Source organism: Lissotriton vulgaris, chromosome 7 (genome assembly GCF_964263255.1).
Source record: "Lissotriton vulgaris chromosome 7, aLisVul1.2, whole genome shotgun sequence".
Lineage (NCBI taxonomy): Eukaryota > Metazoa > Chordata > Amphibia > Caudata > Salamandridae > Lissotriton > Lissotriton vulgaris.
This window is the reverse complement of record NC_141695.1, coordinates 622,621,375-622,639,163: the sequence shown is the minus strand read 5'-3', so window position 1 is coordinate 622,639,163 and position 17,789 is coordinate 622,621,375. Positions and strand designations below refer to the sequence as shown.

The following is a 17,789-nucleotide window of genomic DNA, read 5'->3' as shown; positions in this document are numbered from 1 at the left end:
ATCTCCAACACATTTATTTAAGGATCAGATTATTTCTTGGACTGCAGACATCTTGTCAAGAGTTCCCCAGCTAATGCTAACCCGTCCTATATGCATCACTATATGCTCAATGCACATGATCTAACAAGATAGACTGCCAAAAGCATGCTTCTTTTTTAGAAGAGCAGACGATAGAGCAAACAATATCACTGCTTTTCCTGTGGGCTCCTGACTGTTTGGCCAAGCTTATGAATAACACTGACAGAAACAGCCTCCATCTACCCCAGCACCAAGAGACCTTTTTGGTGTACATGCGCTTAACAAATGCTCTTTAACATAAAATAACAAACACATTGGAAATGACTCTACATTTTTAACCGGACACTTTCAGGGAGGTCAAAACACTATAAAGTGAAAGACGTATAATACTCTGGTCTTAGACAGTATCGCCTTTGAGAACATAAACGAGATGTGGTGCGCAGAAGGGGACTGAGGCCTCTTTTACTTGTGCATCTAGTTGCTCCGGAAGAGCATCCCTGGCAGTTTCAGCTAGAGCTTTACAAGTGGGGCTCACAGCAAACACTATGTTGTGCTTTTCTTTGATGACCGTATCTGGAAGCCAATAGAAATCACAAGGAGGGCGGCATGGCAGGGAGTGTGGCATCATTCCAAGGCCTGGGCACAACACAAGAGAGTGGTGCCGAAGAGGCTACCGTGCAGGTGCATTACTCTAAATATTGCCAGACCAGTCAACATCTATGGTGAGACACGGCGGGAGAAAATGAATGCTGAAGGACACACAGTTTCCTAATACTGCAAACAGTCCTTGACAGAAGGAACCATCATTACAGGTCCCTAAAGCCTGGAGAAAGCATTATGGCACAGCTGCCTTTTGTTTTGTCTGCATATAACGAGCTGGCACTGTGAACTATACCACTGAAGGAGCATAGGAAAAGCACAAGAGCATCATCAATGTAATGCAACTCTGCTTAAGAAAGATGTTATTCCAGTAAGGGATATGTTATTTTGAAAAAGGTTTTTCATATTGACATGAAAAGATTCACCCTTAGAATAATAACATTAGTCCTTTGCTCTCCTACAGTAATGTTATTCTCATGCTTTGAAAAAGGCAGCAACAATGTCCAGAAAACCTTCAGAGTTTTGCTTTTTCCCAAAAACTAAACGTTCAACATGAATGCAAGTAAATCTGTAATTTTTAAACATTTAATACCTGTGATGACATGTATTCTATCAAATGTTCATGCAATGGTAACATGTAAGCGGAATACCAGAATTGTTTAGCATTCAATGGCATGATGTCTCGTAACTCCTCGTACAACATTTTCATAAGCACATTTATCTCTGAATCAACAATTTCTGCACGCTCTGCATTGCAGTATTTAGTTTTAATGCTGTGTCACAAATGAAGCACAATTAGTTTGACTCTTACAGCACAACTGTCATACATCCCATAGATACGTATCTCACTGTATTCAATCAATCAATTGGAATTTTTAGAGCATGGCACTGTCACCCCTGGGGGTATCTGGGCGCTGGGGTGCGAGATCTCCTTTGAAAAGCCAGAGCTAGAGGAAACGTCAGGAAGAGGAAAGAAACAAGCGGAAAAAGTCAAAACAGAGGGCAGAAAAACGAGCGAGCAGAAAAAGCTAAACTGTGGGCACAAAATCGAACAGAAAAGGGAAAACAGAGGCCACAAAAACAAGCAGAAAAGGCAAAACAGACTAGAAGAGGGCAGAAAAAAGTAGCGGAAAAGGCCAAATGGAGGGCAGAAAAAACAAGCAGCGAAGGCAAAACAGAGCAGAAGAGGGCAAAACAAAGGGTAGGAAAACAAGCAGATAAGGCAAAACAGAGGCAATGAAACCCACTATACGGGGAATTAATATTTCTTTCTGCTTGGCTGCACACAGAGCTCGGAAGGAGTTACTCTGAAATCAAAGGCAAATATTATAGAGCTTGAGTGCCGTAGCAGGGGGGGGGGGGGGGGGGGGGGGGGAGGGTGAAGCCGGGTGCACCGCCAACTATTGCAGGCACAGCAGACACATACAGACCTCCTACTGGACGAGGCCTGTCTGGCATGGTTGGCTACCTGGAGCAGGATCTATCAATTGGGGGATAGGTCTAGCAAGTTGATCCATAGATTGTGCCAGGGAGTCTTGCACCCTCAGGTTCTCCCAAGTATATCAGGCCTGGATGGAAAACCTCTTGGGGATCCCTCCGAGATTGCTGAAAGCTTTGCCTTTGCAACATACTATATGGAACTGTATGCTCCTATGGAGTACCAACAAGAAGGCGTGATCTGCCGTTTTCGCGTCAATCTTCCAACCTAGGCCCTATCTACTGAGGCACGTACGGAGCTTGATCTCCCACTCACAGAGGAGGAGCTGGGAGCCGCCCTGGGGGACTTGTACTCTGGGAAAGCCCTAGGTCCTAACGGTTTCTCGTGCGAATATTTCAAGAAATACTTCCTCCACCTGGGGCCCCACTTCCTTAGAGTGATTGAGGAAGCGAGGATGTCTTCCCCGCAACTGGAGACATGCAAAGGTGTTTGTGTTTTACAAGCCGGGCCGGACCCCGGATCCACACGCCTCGTACAGTCGTATCTCTCTGCTGAACGTGGAGGCAAAAATTGTAGCCTAAGATTTGGCCAATCGCCTTCGGTCTCCTATCACTACCCTTGTGCTCCCCGATCAGGCCGGTTTCATGCCCCAAAGAGCGACGCATCTTAACATTCACCGTGCGCATATTGCTATAGTGGCCATTCAGGGATTGGGGGAACATGAGGCGTTGCTCCTGTCGGACATGGATAGGGCGTTTGACATTCTCAGCTGGGTATATCTATTTGCACTTCTGCGCCGATTGAATATTGGCCCATGTTTCCTGCCGTACCTGACATTGTTCTACAATGACCTTACAGCTTCGGTGCACATTGCAGGCTCCACGTCCTCCACATTTTCCATCGGGCGTGGCACCCGTCAAGGTAGCCCCTTGTCACCATATCTGTTGCTTTGGCTATGGAGCCCCTGGCTGCCTGGGTGCGGATGGATGCACAGGTGGCTGGCTTTGAATGGGCGCACAGGCTTTCGGACCAAAATGCGCTATATGCAGATGATGTCTTTTTAACAAATGTCAATAGGACGGGTTTGACGTTATACCACATTATGCATATCTTTGGGGAGACATCAGGATTGTTTATGAACCCCCGCAAGTCCACCTTTTGGGTGTTGGGGGATGCGCAAATCTGGGGCCTTGGTCATCGGCTGTGCAGGTTACCACAGGCGTTGAAACATTTGGGTGTCTTTTTATCTGACTTGCCCAGTGTGTCTTGCGATAGAAATATTGCTCTGGTATGGGCACTTGTGTGGGAGGATCTTAAGGCCTGGTCACAATTGCACTTGTCTATTTATGATAGGTCAGCCATTTTTAAGATGATTTTGTTGCCACGCCTGCTGCGTCAACTGCAAAACCACCCATATCCGGTCCATTCCAAATGGTTACGGCAGGTTAATGCGGCCCTGAGGCTCTTTCTGTGGGCGGGGGGGGGGGGGGGGGGGGGGGGGGCATCTAGAGTCGCGTTCCGGACATGTTTCCAATCAACATCCAGTGGGGTCTGGCTACCTTGGACATTCAATCATACTATATGGCCTCGCATCTGCTTGGATTGAATGAGTGGTGGTATGGAGATAGAGCGGACCCCGCTTATGCGGTTGAGTGACAGTGCATGGGGGATTCTACCTGGCATACTATCTTATACTCCGCACCCCTGCACAACTCCCTACCGCCGATCCCTAGGGTTGTGTTTCAGATATGGAAGCAGACTCTCCGTAGGATGGGGTGGTGGGGCAGGTTGACGAAGGACACCCCCCTGTGGCACAATGGGCGATTACCACAGTTGGCTGCCCTGTCGGGTTTCGTGGTTGGGACAACATTGGTATCTCTACCTTGGGTGACGTAATGCGGGGACCGGTTTTAAAGTCCTTTCAAGATCTTCAGCGAGACTTCCAGATGCCGAAGACTCAATTTTATAGATACCTCCAGTTCCGAAATGCTATTTCCCCTGGTCTTGCGGGTTTGGACCCTTCCTGAATTTAGTCCAGTCGAGGTTAAGGTATTTATGGGAGACCTTCAGGATCATAAAATCTCCAAAATGTATCAATCACTAGTTCCACATAGCTCCTCCGCGCTACAGAATCTCAGAGTAGCTTGGGAGGGGGAGGACTGGATAGAGGCGCTGGCCTCCAAGCGGGGGGAACTGCAATTGTGGTGCGCCTGCGCCTCTTCCAGTTCAAGAACCTTCATCAGGTATATTATACTAGAGTCAGGCTTTGGAGAACTGGATTGGTGGCTTCCACCGTGTGTCTCAGGTGCGAGCAGGAGGAGGGAACTCTATTGCACACAATATGGCACTGTCCACCCTGGCAACGTTTTGGAGGGGCGTTATGGCTTGCCTTAGAGAAGTATTGGGTTGAGACATTCCCTCCTCCCCAAAGCTGGTACTCTTGCATATTATGGAGGGGGTTGGGGGCAACATTTATAAACGCCAGCTTATGCTATTAGGTTTTACATTGGCCAAAAGAGACATAGCAAAGTCTTGGAAGGCATTGGTTGCGCCTTCCCTGTCCGCTTGGAAGAATGGCCTGGACTTCTGTATGGGGTTGGAAATCCAAATTTTCAGAGCAAGGGGATGCCGGCAAAAACGTTTCTAAATTTGGAAACGCTGGGCGGACTATCCGGCCTGCAGTTGGAGCCCTTATCTACTACAGATGTAATGGACTCAGTTTAACTTTTTTACTTTATGCAACAAGAAGCCAAAGGTGGAGCATTATATACTATCTATGTTGGTGTAGGTGCAAGAGTGGCGCAAAGGCTAAGGGAAGGTAATAGTGCAACAGGAGGGGGGGGTTATTATGTTGTGGTTTTTTGTTTTACCTTCTTTTTCTCCTAGAACATATTATCTAAATGTCAAAGTCATGACTAAGTAAGTTTAATGTGGCAGAAGTTCTCTGGGGTACAGAGTTCTGCAAAACATTTGATATTTGACAAATAAAATCGTTTTTCAAAAACAGAAAAAGCAAAACACCAGAGGAGGCACAAAGAGGGCAACGGGTAGAAGGCAGCAGAGAGTAGCGGACTGCAGGCAAGCTGGACAGGAGAACTGTCACAGGGAGAGATGGTATAAAGACCTGCTCAGTCACGCTGTGGCCTCCATTAAGTAGGTTCTGGGGGAGGGGGAGGCGCTGGGTGACAGGAGGAGGGAAACTGCAGAAAGAGAGAAAAACAGAGGGCAGAAAACGCAAAACAGAGGGCAGAAAACAAGCAGAAAAGGCAAAATGGAGGGCAGAAAAACTAGCAGAAAAGGCAAAACAGACGGCAGAAAAATGCGGGAGCAGAAACGGCAAAACAGAGCAAGAAACGAGCAGAGGAGGAACCAACAGAGTTCAGCAGGTAGAGAGGCAGCAGAGGGTAGCGGACTGCATGCAAGCTGACAAGAAAATTGGTTCAAGGGGAGCTGGCAATGGGACCTGCTCACAGTAATCCTTCCTTTTGGCATATTCATACCAATAGCTATGGTTTGTAATTTCCTGTAGGTGCTTATACACACTCGTCCTAGAAAATATAGTTCCAGTGATTAGGTATTGCCTTGTATCATTTATCTGCTCTGTAGTTCAGCATAGTTGCTCTATGGGGTCTATAAAACACCTTTCTTTCTATGTACCCTACACATTCTATGATTCATTTTGGATTATTTCCTGTATGTTGTGACCTTTTTGTTTATCAAATGATTGTACTGCAATCTACTTGGACCAGGTATTAATACTCACAAAATAAACAACCCTCAACTTTTAATGAATCTGTGTAGTTTGCGTATTTTTAATATTTCACTCTGCTACTTCGTTTTAGCCACGTAGAACCAACAAGATGTTGTGTGTGTATATGAGGAGCGCAGGTTTTCATTACTCTTTCTATTTTTCTGCAATGTGTGCACAGTCTGTAAAATGCCTTTTCATATTTTCATCAACCTATAAGACTATTCTTTCTAATCTCAATGGCGCTTCCCATAAGCTCCTAAGTAGTAATGAATGAATGAATGAATGAATGACTATTTGTGCTGTTAATTAAAACCATTACAAAACACATCATATTTTTAAAAATACAGGAGAGAAAAAAAAACACTTTTAGAAATATAAAACAAATTTTTTTTAAATTAGAAAATTACCATTTGTTTATGTTTATAAAATAAGCCAGAAATTTGCAAAAGACCTGTTATGGGCAAAGCAAGTCAAAAGTTCAGTATTTTCCAAGCCTCCACAACCCGAGCCCAGCTTTCTACGTAACTCCGGAGGGTGCTCCTGACTCGGCGTATGGAGAGTTTCCCTTCAATAGTGTGCGCGCGTGGTAAACAAATGTCCCAAAGCTCGCCATGTGCTTTACAATGTCCAAAGTATAAAGTTATTGGACTGCCTCTTTTGATGTACGGGTGCCCAGTTGAAGGAGAATTGGTCTAAGGTAAGTTCTACGAGCTGGCTGAAGGGCTGGAAAGCAAAGTAGAATGTGGGCCAAGGATTCTCGTTTGTAATTGCAGAAGTGGAACCCCCTAATACATGGCCTTGGGTTCGCGGTTGGATATAGTTCTTTTAAAGGAAGAGGGTGTAGTCTGGCAGCTAAGATCCTGTGTAAGGCTTGCCTTCCCACGACCTGCTTAAGGTGGAGTTTATGGCTGGACTGTGTGTGTGGGAGGCTTTGGGTCTCATGAAAGCCTCTTGCTGCCAGGGATTCCATGTCCAAAGTGCGAGAGCGTAGCCGCAATTGCTTTTTTATTGTTGCCTTGATGATAGCATAGTTGGTTAAACTGGGGTCCCAATTCTCTGTAGCAAGCTGCAGGTGATCTTTGGCTAAGGCAAGACAGGCAGACCATGGGTTGCTGGTTTGTAGGAAAAAAAAATTTAAAACCGCCTTTATAGAGTTAATGGGGGCCACCGTTGCTAGGAATAAGTATTTCGAGAGAGTCGCCAGCTCCTCTAGTTTTTGTTGATTGAGATCAAATTCCAAACAAATTAAGGTGTTCCTGGTGCAAGCAGGTAGGCGGAATATCTTTTTGTAGGCGGAGCAATATATTTTTTCCAGGTCTTGCTCTAATTTCCCTGGGAATGCCTGTTGCGCGTAACTGAGGGACGGTAAACGTTTGGCCCTGAGGACTCTTTGTATGGCCATTGTTGTGGGGCTATCCAATTTTCCCCTCCTGCTGCAGTTTGTGTAGGTGCACCTGTGGGCGGCCAGATTCACTGACCCAAACCCCTAGGTAGTTGTAAGATTGGACACAGTCCAGAGACAGCGTGCCCAGCCGCCACTTTGCCACCTTTTTCCTCGGGTAATGGCCAAAAATTGCTATTTTTGACTTTGTTGAATTAGCGACCAGCTTGTTCTGAGCGTTATATACCGAAAGGGCTGTAAGCGCTTTTTGAAGACCTATTTCAGTATGGTCAAGAAGAACCAGATCACTGGCGTACTGCAGCAGCTGTATCTTTGTGAGGCCAATCCTGGGCGTGGCTAGTGAGGCTCCATGCAGTGCCCGGCCCATGTCCACAGTATACAGATTAACGAGCATTGGGGCCTGGACACATCCCTGCTTTAGCCCCGGGTCCATGGTATTTTTCCCTGTGGCGGACTGACTGGTGAGTTTGACCCTTACCCAGGTTCGCGAGTATAGTGATTTAATGGCTTGTATTAAGGGTGGACTGATGTTCCAGCGAGCCAGTTTCTGCCAAAGGATGGATCTGTCTACACCATTGATTCACGCAGAGTAGTCGCTAAAGCAGACAAAAAGCGGCGGGGTGCAATGGGACACCGCTTGATGGGCTAGATATGACAGGGCAACAATGTTATCCACAGTTGAGCCCCCTGGTCTAAACCTGGTCTGATAAAAGGACAGAAGTCCTTGCGCCTTAACCCAGTCCACTAATTCCGCCAAAAGTAAGCTTGCATAGGCCTTGCCCTCGATGATCAGGAGGGCGATCATTCGGTAGTTCCCAGGGTCAGAGTTTGGCCCTTTTTTATATATTGGTTGCATCAGTGAACCCCTCCAGGATTCTGGGACGTCACCCAGTAGCCTACATTCGGCATATAATTGCACCAAGGTGTCTGACCAGAAGTCTGTATCGTCCCTGAAGAGGGAACCTGGTAGACCACTAGTGCCCAGGGGCTCTGTTTTGTTGTATCTTTTTTAGAATTAAATGGACCTCCCCTTTACTTGGGAAAATTTAAGTGGCTGGAGGGACTGCCGGCTCTGCTAGGGTGTTTCCATGTTTCTCTCCAGATGTTAAGGCACTGTTCTGCGGAGTGACGTTCGGGTCATTGGTGTACAGTCTTTTTACGTGGGCTACCCATGTAGCTGCATCAAGAGGATTCCCTCTGTTTGAGGTACCGTGGAATAGTTGGATTAGATATCGCCGGAATTCTTAGGATTTACATTGAGCCAATAGATTAAACATTTTCAGTCATTTTGCCTCAGTAAGTTCAAGTTTGCCCTTCCAACCCTGTTGTGAGTAATTTTTAGCGGCTAATTTGAGTTCCTTTTTGGCAGTCTCTGACCTAGATTTTTGATAGGTCCTTCGTTTGGCCTTTAAGTGTTTAGCGTATTGCTTTATCGCTGGAACTCAACCCAGGACGCATGTTGGATTTTATATGTGATGTTCCCCGCAGCAGTGTGGCCAGTGCATATGCATGTTTGTCCCATTCCCCCATACAACCACAATTATTGGGGCCGGTCTGCCATCCGACCCATGATGTTTTCAATAAGGCAAATTAATTGGTTGTCTTTGCCCCCCATTTAATTCTTCTAAGGAGCCTATACTGTTTTTCACCCTGGGATGCTCCGATGCAGGGAACAGTATGGCGGATGTCTGTTCTGATGGTTAAGTTCAGAGTTAAGGCGGCATGATCACTTTCACTCCGTGGAAGCACTTCGAAGTTTAGCATGTATTTTTGTAGCCTCTCACCTAGTAGAATGTAGTATATGGTGGTCTGGTTGTTGTAAGTGGGTGCGTGAAATACCCATGGCTTGCCCTTTGTAGATAGGGAGTGCGTGGTGGCCAGATTGTGTGCCCGCATAAAGACATTAAACTTCCCAGCGCTCCCAACGGAATGACTTCCAGGCACTTCCTCTTCTATTTTATGCATGTTGAAGTCCACAAGGATGATAGGTTCCATAGACGCAAACTGTTTGAGCAAAGACTCAATCTGTGCAATCAGTTGAGTAAGCTTGCACTTGGGGGTCGGCCCGTGGGGGTTGTAATATACATTGATTAAGAGAAGGGATAGGGGACCCTCACCCGTATAAAGAACTTTCAAGATCCCGGACAGGAACATGTCAGAGTCGTTCTTTATCTCGGTGAAGAGTACTTTCAAGGCATGTTTGATGTATATGGAGATAACCCCCGCAGGTCTCCCAAAAATAGTGCCTTTGATTGCAGATTTGAAGTATTCCGCATAGCCTCCTATTGGAATGGACATGGTTGACCACGTTTCTTGAGCACAAAATAGATCAGCCTCTGCGAGGAGCGTGGTCCCCGAAGTACTTTGCAGAAACTTTGTCACCCCTGCGACATTCCAGGTCATTATGTTTAGTGATTGATGTTGGCAGAAAAAGCCCTGTGCTGAGCAAGGCTGTTACTTGGGACGAGCCAGGCCTTTGTCAATCTGGACCCCTCACTTGAGGGGGCCCTGAGTTTTGTTAAACCAAATTGGCCGTGACCCACCCCCAATAGGCCGAATTTGGAGAGGGTGGGGAGCAAAAGGGGGTGGGAGTTTTCGATGTAGAGATGACCTGTCTCTCCCCCTATGGCCCATTGACCGTGCACTGAATATTCAAGTTAGCTTGTGCAAGGGAGCCCTCCCCTCCTCGGATCCCCTTCAGTATGCTAACCGTTGGGTGTTCTTTGTAGGTGCCTGGAGGATATAAGGATACTTTTCCTGTTCCCACCTCTGCACTTCGATCCCCGATTCGGCGAATTGTTCTTTATCCATGAGGACTCTGTCATCGATGTCTGTGTCGGCCCAGGTTACAATAGTTTGTTCTTTCCCTATGTGTGAAGGCAGGGAGAGGAATTGGACACTGACAATATCCCCGGTTGAGATCTGGGTAAGAGTGTTTGTGTATTATGGAGGAGGGTCAAAATATTTGTTCTGTTAAGAGAATCATGATTGACCTTTGAGGTATAGCTTTGAATCATACTCGTTTTTAAGGAATGGGCCTACCCCAAGCTTCATGTGGGGGGCCTTGTTGACCCAGTGTTGAAAAGAGGCCGTTGCGTAGTAAAATTTGTGCCCGCGTGGATGGATCCGGGCTGGGGGGCTTGCAGGGAGCCTGGAGGGTCAAATTCCGTTCCTTGCTTTGATCTTGGAGACGCAGTTCTGGTGGAGGCAACGTTAGGCTGATTGAGTTGAACTACTGGTGGTCCTTGAATATTACCCGGGCAGGTTGTTAAAATTCCTTTGTGCCTGGTGTTATTCTGGGTACTAGTGGAGGAGGTTGAAATCAGGCTGTTAGGTCGATGGAAATGTCCCACTGGTTGGCCTTGTACATTTCCCGGGCAAGTTGTTAGACAGCCGCCAAGACTGATGTAATTCTCGGTACAGGTGGGGGGGATTGGCGTCCAGCCGTTAGGCTAGTGAGAATGTACCATTAGTTGGCCTTGTACATTCCCAGGGCGGGTTGTTAAGTGTCCTCAATCCCTATTGTAGTTCTGGCTGACATTTAGAGTTCTGGTAGGAGGAATTAAAGTCCTGGTAGGGGACCTAATGGTTCCGGAGTTCCCAATCAACTGTCTTTCTGCTAGATCGGTACTTTGTGCACCCAATATCCCATCATTGATGTTGTTTAAGTTGGGGGGCGTGGGGGGGGCAGTCTGTGCAGGTCCAATGTTGGCGCAAGCCCTACTGTGTCAGGTCCCCCCCGACGTATGTCTCCTCGACTTTTTAGGACCATCACCTGTGGCTGCAATCTCTACTAAGGGCTGGTTAATAGCCGTTAGGCTTCTTACAGAATATTGGAAAAATAGGCTGATTGTATCCTGGCTCAGTTGTCTGATTGACTGCTGGAGTTATTTGTTCTGTGGCCATAATATTGAGCTGGTGATTTCTTAGCGCTTGACTCCATGATTTGCTTCTTTTGTTTTTTCAGGCGTTTCTTCTCTCTCCATGTTACTGGCAGGGCGACCTGGGCAACTTCCGGCCGATTAGTGGCACTTTCCGACCGACTAGTGGACCCTAAATTGATGGAAGTGGTGTCCCCTGTAGTGTTGCTCAACCAGTTGAGCCCCCTAAAGACCCCGAAGAGGAGGGTTGAGTAGTCAATGTTGGTCGCTGATGATGATTGCATGGGCTCCGGATTTTTGTCCCCGGTGGCTGGCGTATGGGTGCTGGTATACTGCTCCGTGCTGGCTGTGACTAGGCGTGTACTAATACTTAGCTTTAGTTCCTCCACCAACAAGGAGAGTACTGTCGGGAGAAAAGCCAGTTTGTCTATTAAGACTTGACATCGGCAAACGGGGGGAGGAGAGGAAAGAAGGAAGTTGTACCTATTTGCGGCCAACTGATCTATTTTTTTGTCCATCTCTACCATTTTTGTTGCCATGATTTGCAGGGTGTCCATTTGCAGCTCGAATTTCTCTGATTGCCATGTTAGCACGTTAATGGCAGTAGAGAGGGATGTGCTCATTGATCTTAGCAAGTTGTCCTGTAGTGTAGTTCCTATATTCCCAATAGGCTCTGCGCATTGGAATAACATAAACGATAGTTTAGACGTAGGACTGAGGTCGATTTGGTCTCTATTGAATATGTTAGACTTAATTGTGTGTGCCAGCTAGCTCAGAGGTCACTAGAAACGTTCTCGAGTAAACAAGAAGGTGTTAACTTCCCTGAATAGACAAGAAGGGATTAGCTTCTGACAACCATATCACATGACAACTTTGTTCCCCCTGCAATAAGGAATATATCTCTAGAGTCGCGGAAACAATAGATAGCTATTTTACTCAGTCAATCGTGCATGATTCGTTTCACCAGAGATGCAGAGAAATAGAGAGATGGGCTTTTTCAATAAAAGGGTTATTTATTGAGCAGTCTTCTTTCTCATGCAAGAGAAATGAATTGCCACAATTGCAATACTGGTCATAAAGTAAAGTACGTACAGTAAAAGGAGTATTATGAAATAATACTGTAAAAGCATTTATATGGTTTCTAAGCCATAAGATATTTAAAATGGATAAAATACATACAATGATAAAATAATGACTAAACGTACTTAACTGGTGTTTCTAAGATACGCCTACCCCAGTGTACCTAACCTAAGCCTAGTACGTGGGAAGGAGTAGATGAGTTACAGTTTTTTGCCAAGAATCTGAATCAAGAATTCTCTATGGGTCTAATCAGCTCCGTACCTTCGGTATAGAATGAAGGAGGTCTTGTATCTCTCTCTCAGGACTCGATCTCCCAGCAACCCGCGAGGGTATCTGGGAAACACTGGAGCTGGATTTCTCGGCAAGAGAAAAGACAGCGTCTCTCTCAGTGCGCCAGCAGGGAGGGTCGGCTTCCTTCGGCACTTGCATCAGCAGGGCGTCGGGCAAGTAGATAGCCGATCTGCTCCAAACCACCGTGTGTTGCTTAAGGCAGATATTGGTATATTTATACCTGGAAGGTGCCGAGTTTGACGTAAGGTTGGACATAAGACGTCACTAAGAACTGGCAGTTCTTTCAGGACTCTCAGGAGTTCTAGGACAAATCAAAACAGAAGCAGGGGAAATTCCCGGGCTGCTGGAGGCTTGGTTTGTTTAAGAACGCGTTGTACTTTCTAGGAGTGTATGGGAGTAGCCTTGCCTTATTTGGACTGCATTGGCTATGACTTAATATGGATATGATTCTTATGCCTTTATAAGGATATGATTTGTTATAACCACATGAGGGCATAAATCGGGAATATCTAATTAGGGTCCTAGATACATTCACAACAGTCCTCAGCACATGAGAGCTCAAAAGGCAGGAGTGGTGGTGATCTATATAAAGAGTCCCTTGTCCCCGGATCGAACTCAGGAGATGATCCTATAGAGATATGTGAACCACATTTGCTGGTATGTGCTACAATACCCGGGGTTGGGGCCAGATTGAGTGTGTCTTCTTTCGGCATTAGGCAAGTACTTGACTGGATTTTAGAAATGTTATGTGGGCTACAGGGGCTGGTCAGAGTCCCACCGGCTGTTCCCGGGTCCAAGCCTTTCCCCTGATTTCCTGCCTGTTTCGTTATGTGTGGATCAAATAAAGCTGGAGAGGCTCCCAAGTTGTGGCAAGGCAGAGATCGTTTCGTCTGCCCTTGAGCAGTGTAGATGAAAGACGAAGAGAGGATGTCTTTGTCCCCATTAACAGGGGGATGGATCTGTTGCCTCTTCAGCTGTTGTTGTACTGACCCTGGGGGATTTGTCTTTTGCGATTGTGGCTCCAGGAGATGTTTTAGCTGTAGAAAGCTCTGGACTCTTGGGTATATCTACATCGTCATATATCATATGTGTTCCCACTCTTGGTGTGGCACTTTAACTGGGCCTTTGGCCAATCAGGCCCACCCCCCCTTAGCACCCTTGTTTGTGGACATACCCGCATCTGTGGCTACAGCCCTCCTAAAAGGGGGTGGGGGTGAGGCAGAGGGGCGACGATGCGGGCAAAGGGGAACTTAGATGAAGTTTGCTGGCTATAGCTGAAAAGTTTAATTGAAAATCGCAAATGGCCAGTCACAAAGTAGTTAGTTCTTATTAGTTCTCTTTGGTTCTCTTTGGTTCACTTTTAACAGGATTTGGTGAGTTTGAGATGTTTGGTTACTCCGGTGGTATTGGTGACTCTTTGAAGGAGGCGGCGCTTGGTGATGGTGCTGGCTGGGGCGTCTGATCCCCTCAGATGGCCTTTGTCGGTGGCCCAGTCTCCGATTGTGAGGATGTGATGCAACCAGTAGATGTTTTTCCCAGATGGCGTAGAGTGAGGGTGGGGGGAGGACATGGCAGAAAATAAGCAGGAGGACGATCAGGAGCAGGGCACACTGGGACGCCACAGGCGCACCCAACCTATTTGGGCCACTTCCAAGGCGCGACCGGGCACAACACTCTGCAGCCTCTGATAGCAGAGGCTGCGCTCCAGACCCTGCTCTCCCCCACCCGGATCTTAACGCAGCCTGCTTGCTCCCTGCTGCAGGCTGTATATGTTGCAACAAAGGCAGAGGCAGCAGTCAGCAGTCCGCTGAACTCAGGGTGGAAACCGTATGAAAACTGGGTTTTGGCCGCGATTCATAGATTGTCCGTGGTCCAAAATCCACGGGAGTCCGCAGGCAGCGGCAGCCCGCCTGCTCCTCGCTCCTCACTAATTCCTCGTGATCCCACACTGCCACCTAGCGTTCCGGCTGCAGAATCTCCTCTGCTGTGGTGTCTCCAATGACTGGGAGTGTCTGAAGGTGAGTTAAGGTGGGACGATGTCAGGAGGACAAGCGAGGCACACAGAGCAGAGACGCGGGCTTTCCCGAGTATGTTTTGGCCCACTCCCGCGATCTGCCGCGGGCACACACTTTCTGCGACCGCCACAAGTTGTTCAGGCGGCCGTGCTTGCCTCAAAGACTCGGGTGCTCAGGGCAGGCACGCCAATGCGTGCCGTGCTCACCGTCTGTCCTTAATCTTCTCCCCCGCCTGCTCTCCTTACTGGCAAATTGTTGCTCCGCGGGGGGAGTGTTGATGGAATCGGCGGCTCTAAGTTTCGGTAATGCTGCAGTAGCGGGTACGCCGATGGGGAGCCTCCGCTGCCGCTACTACCGCTACTGCTGCCGCTCCGCTCCTGTCTGATCCTGTCTGCTGATCTGTGGCCACTCCTCTGAAGCTCAGGCCCTGCCTCTGAAGCTCGTAAGTAGTATTAAAATATCAAAAACATTCACACGTAATGAAGGCCTATGCTGCCGATACAACTACAATCAGACACTAAATGTATCAGAATTGTTATGTACATTAGCAAATTAGTTAGCAAAGTGTTTGTATGTTTAATCATTTGATTGCACTATACAGCACAATTTTTGTGTTGACTTAAAATGCAGTTTTACAAGTATGATTTGTTAGCAAAATTGCATAATATTATACTGATATTTTCAGTGTGAGTCCAACTCATAATACCCTGCAAATTTCTCTGATGGGGTTTGGCCTTTATCAACTACAGATATAGTCTGAATTACTGTGTAAATTTGCAGGTGTATATATACGTAATCTATAAAACAACTGTTTCACAATACCATTCAGGAGTTTTTAAAACTTATATCTGCTATCTAGATTTCATGTAGGACCTTGTAGGCATCCTGCAGCACTGATTTAACTATACAGTTCTGATAGGTAACAGGCCCCACTTGACAGAAGTTAAAGCACAGCAACACTGACACTAAGAGTGTTGTCAACAAGAGGTGTGAAATGGAAACATTTCTGCTTCTACTGATAAACCTACTGCAGCATTGAAAAATGTTTGATTTCCTCCATCCTCTGAATATGGTTGGCTCTGCCATGGTAGAACCTGGTGCAATAGATCTTTCTCCTTTAGGCTTACTGCATTGGCTATTTTACTTCTAGCATTTATTTTATGCATTCTTTTATTTGCATTGGATCTAAAAGATGCTTGCTTATGTGAAAATATCATAATTATTGTTGAGCTTTGAACCTGAAACCCTAGAGGTTAAACCAAGTCATTCTCTTTAAAACAACCCCAAAATCAATCTACCTGGATGCTAAGTTAAGTATTTTGCTTCCTTTATTTTGGTGACCAGAAGCACCCACCATTAAAGCTTCTTCATAGCCAAAGGAATACAGAGTCTACCTAAAACAAGGGTACATTTAAGAAGGCTACTATTTCTCTCTCCTCCCGGTTGTTAATCTAGAATATAGCCCATGCACATTCCTAATCATAATACCTCCCTCATTTAAATCCACATCACAACCTTCCTCTAGCTTTTTATTGACAACATAGCTTCCTTCAATAGGACTTAAGTTTTCTAGATGCCATGTTTTCTATGTGGCTGGAGACGGAAGTATCGTGATTGAGGTCTGGAGTTCGCCTTTCCATTTTCGCTTCAGACCTTCTGCTCCAAGATCAGTGCTGAGAATGATCTCTACTTTGACCCCTCAAGAGACATCCAGAATTAGGAAGCAGAAAGGACATTGGGAGGCAGAACTAGACATTAATTATGATGGACTTCAAAAGGAGGAGAGATAATGGAGTATCAATAGTTGCATAAAGTTCCGCTTCCTTGAAGAGAACCAGTTGAGACTACAATTTAATGAATCAGGATTTTATCTGGGGGCAAGGCTTTGAAGTCAGATTGACCATAATTATTTTTCAGAGAGGATTAAGGAGTCCTGCTAATCACGAGGGTTAGTACTCTTCAAAACAACAGCCATCGATTTTAATTGAGCCACAAAGCAAAAGGAAGCAACGGGGGATCTGAAGGAGGAAACATGAGCTACATGCCACTAAGAAAAAGTGGTAAATAAATGCAACTAATTTGCATATGGCCATGTCTGAACTGGGGTGGTGGAGTGAGCTAAAGAATGATGATGGGTTAAACCCAGATCAGTTGACTGGGGGTGAGTGCTTGCAAAGTTCAACACTTCGTCCATCATCCCCTTTGGTTTTGCTTTGTTCGACCTAAGTCAGCAGGGTATGCCCAGTCGTGGCTCCCTTGCTCACTTTGCACTGGATTAAAGCTAGCCTGGCTGATGACAGCTGATTAGCCAGGAACCGGTCCCAGGATGCTAGTTTACGGTCCAGGAAAGACATGGCATGGCAGTTCGGGCTGGACTGTTCCCATGAGGCACAGAGTGATAAGCATATGGCCATGTCTGAACTGGGGTGGCGGAGTGAGCTAAAGAATGATGATGGATTAAACCCAGATCAGTTGACTGGGGGTGAGTGCTCGCAATGTTAAACACTCCGTCCATCATCCCCTTTGGATTTGCTTCGTACTTATAGATCATTACGTTGAGGCCCTGAAGTCATGTAATTGTATTGACGAGGTGAAGAAGTGTCATTCTGGAAGTGTTGTATTTTAGGTGCAGTGTTGTTGTGGTGCTAAAGTTGCGACATGGTAGCGCTGCATGTTATGTTATATTATGCAGATTTGTAGAGTGCACTATCACCCGGGAGGGTATACTAGCACTGAGCTGGTGTGAGTGTAGCCAAATCTAGGGCCTAGAGGGACTCCTCCAAAAGTCAGGTCTTCAGGCTTTTTGCAGGATTCAAGAAGTGAGGAGGAGGCTCTTATGTGTAGCAGCAGGTCGTTTCATACTTTAGGAGTAAAGTACAACAGTAACTGTAGTATTTTAATGCATCCATACTGTTTTAGGTTGTTGTTTTGCTTTAATTTGTAGTGTGGTGTTGGAGTTACAAGGTTGTAGTTTTGAAGTGGCATCTGTGCTTGCTACACACAGTGAAAAACGTTGGGGAAGCAGGGGATACAGAGGACAAGTGTCTCCAACAGACAAATGCTCATAATGTACTCTGCAATGTTACAGCAGATTCAGGGAGGAAAAATCACCAAGCACAGAGCAAAAGTGTGTGATTTTCTTTGGCAACAAATGTTTAATAACGGATGACTTTCACTGACCCATTAAACACAACATTACAATAGATTTTGACCTGAAAACAAATGTCCTGTCACAGATTTCTTACACAGGAACAAAAATGTGACAGAGGGAACTTCCTGTGGTCTTCCTGGGTTGAAATCACCAGGAGCAACA

The 17,789-nt window shown here is 46.3% G+C and overlaps 1 protein-coding gene across 1 annotated transcript in view; it reads right to left on the bottom strand.

Annotated features, from left to right (window-relative positions):
- Window positions 1-17,789, bottom strand: part of HID1 (HID1 domain containing) — a 220,717-nt gene that overhangs the window by 132,695 nt on the left and 70,233 nt on the right. The gene's annotated exons all lie outside the window — the stretch shown is intronic.